The 2,554-nt window shown below is 59.6% G+C and overlaps 1 protein-coding gene across 3 annotated transcripts in view; it reads left to right on the top strand.

The window, feature by feature from the left end:
• LOC109314000 (retinoic acid receptor RXR-alpha) overlaps window positions 1-2,554 on the top strand; it is a 214,891-nt gene that overhangs the window by 131,707 nt on the left and 80,630 nt on the right. The window lies entirely within an intron of this gene.

Here is a 2,554-nt window from a genome sequence, read left to right on the forward strand (position 1 = left end):
CTCCCTGCACTTGTACCCCACCCCTGGCGGCCAGTCAGCTCCTGGGAGTACACCCCATTACTTATGGGGAATTAGAGACCTGGGTGCCCCCCTCCCCACCATCCGTCAGGGCCTATGGAGAAAAGGGGGTCAGAGGTCAAGGGGGGCTGACAGCAGTAGGGTGCAGGGGTCTCCGCCAGGCGTCGGTGGGGAACGGCGGCTCCCGACGTCCACACTCAATTCTTGGGGCAGACACAAGAATTGCGTTTGGACAATCAGGACCCGGCGCTCACATATGAGGAGGCGTGCATGCACACAAGCACATGCTGCTGGCAGGCCATGTGTGTCGCGCAGTACGGGTCCAGGCGGCAGCCTTGCCCACAGAGGGCAAACCCACATGGACACGTCCCGCACACGAGAGGAAACGCCGCTAGGCAATGAAACGCATATGACCCGTGCATGCACATACGTGGCACGGGGAACCACCGCAGGTACACAGGCAAGCCTTGACACATGCACGTGGATTCACAAATAAGTGAAGTCTTTGCACACAAGTTCAGCCATCCATTGGCTACATGTAGGGATTGACTTGTGTGAACTGGGCAACACACACGACCCTGAGTCTGTGGAGTCACGTGTGTGAAGTGCACGCTTCAAAAACATGGCAACTAGTACCAATTTGCACACGTGACCTGACCTGAAGCTCCAGGCATGCACAGGATGGCACATGCAGAGAACTAAACGATACATGTGAACTCGCACGCATTCTCTTTCAAGAAGTGTGAACTCACAGCTGCCCACGTAGATCCTGAGACAGGACACACATGGTCACACAGAAGTCAATGCCTCCCCCCACTTGCACTCACCTTACTTGTGCATAGATGCTGACTGGAGCCCGTGTGAACTCACTGTCCTTGTGAGCTCACACTTGTGCAACCTGATGAATGCTCATGAGAACAAGTGGAAACAAACTAGGGCATGTGTGCACATACATATATGCATACATGTGAACTTACAGGTGCATGGGGCCTTACCGCACAGCTCATGTGCGCTCAAGTATGTGCGTCTTGGAGGACACACTCCCCAAGTCACCTGCGGCTTCCTCGTGCGCGCACACACACACACGTCTGCTGGGGACCTGGGACATGAGCTGGGAACAGCTCAGAAGAGCCCGGGGCAGGGGCTCCCTGGTTGTCTTCTTCCCCCCCTCCTCAACAACCCCCAAGGCAGGGGCTCCTCCCTCCCCCCAGAGCAACAGGTTAGATCTGACACACAAACACACAAGACACATGCTAGAACACACCAATGTGTGGCAACACCCAGGACACCTGACAACGCACACACCAGTGCAGAAGAACAGGCTAAATTCTGTGTGGTAACCCACAGACACATGTGAACACGTGCTGACACATGGGATGCCCAACAATGCTATTACATCTGCAAATACTAACACGCAGGTACCCCCCACCCTGCCACGTGCTCCCCTGCAAATACCCTACCCCCCACATGCTAACACATAGATACCTGCAAACACATATGTCCCCCTCAATCCCCAGTACGGTGACACATCAGGTGCCCCAACACACCCTCCTTCCTGCACACTAACACACAGGATGCCAGCATGACAGCCTAACACACACCCACACGTATGCACCTCTAACACACACCTGGCACATGCATAGAACTGCTGACCCCACCCCCATCCCGACACAGACTGAACACACAGATGTGCACACACACAGGGACACGCGTGTGCTGAACCCGCCCCCACCCCCATGCCAGCACTGCACCTCCCCCCGCACACTCATAGGCAATCGCCTACGGGTTACCCCCAAGAAGTGGGGGGGGCACAGACAGCGGGAGCCATGGGCAGCGTAGGGCACAAAGAGCTGAGGCCTTGCAGGCATCCTGGTCTGTCTGTCCATCTGTCCGTCCATCTGTCCATCCAAGGCAGGTGTGGGGGGCAGCCCCAGATCACTCCTAAATGCCTTCCTCTGAGGTAAACGGGGGGCCTTCTGCCCCCTCCAGCCCCCCCACTCACTTCCCACCCCACCAGGCCCCATTTGCCCCCTGTTGAACCTGAGCCCCCACCCCCAGCTCAACTCCTACAGCTCCGTGGCCCCCAGCCCCACTCCCTGACATCCCCAGTGCCCCATCTCCAAAGCCAGATGGAGGGGTGCAGCCTCGGTGGGGGGCCGGGACCCCCATCTCCAGCCGCTGGGGCCTCCGCGCTCCCTCTGTCCCAGGCGTGTGTGCAGACGGATAGATGGACGGGGGACGTGTCCCGGCCACCCCCACCCCGAGGGGCCGGGCCGCTGGGCCACAATAGCATGGAGGGGGAGGGGCGGGGACCCTCCACCGGCCTGAATAGGCCTGGGGGCCGCCCCCTCCCCCCCGTGGGGCACCGTGTGTGTCCTTCCCCTCCTCCCTGCCCCACTGTGTCTGGGGGGGCCACCCAGGGAGAGGAGGGGGACTGGCAGGACAGCGGGGTCCCCTGGACCCTAGAAGTGGGCCCCGATCCTGGCACACACAAGCACACGCGTGTGCGGGGGCCTTGCTTGGTTCCAAGGCAGCC

This window comes from Crocodylus porosus, unplaced genomic scaffold, assembly GCF_001723895.1.
Source record: "Crocodylus porosus isolate Cpor-Errol unplaced genomic scaffold, CroPor_comp1, whole genome shotgun sequence".
In the NCBI taxonomy this organism is placed as follows: Eukaryota; Metazoa; Chordata; order Crocodylia; family Crocodylidae; genus Crocodylus; species Crocodylus porosus.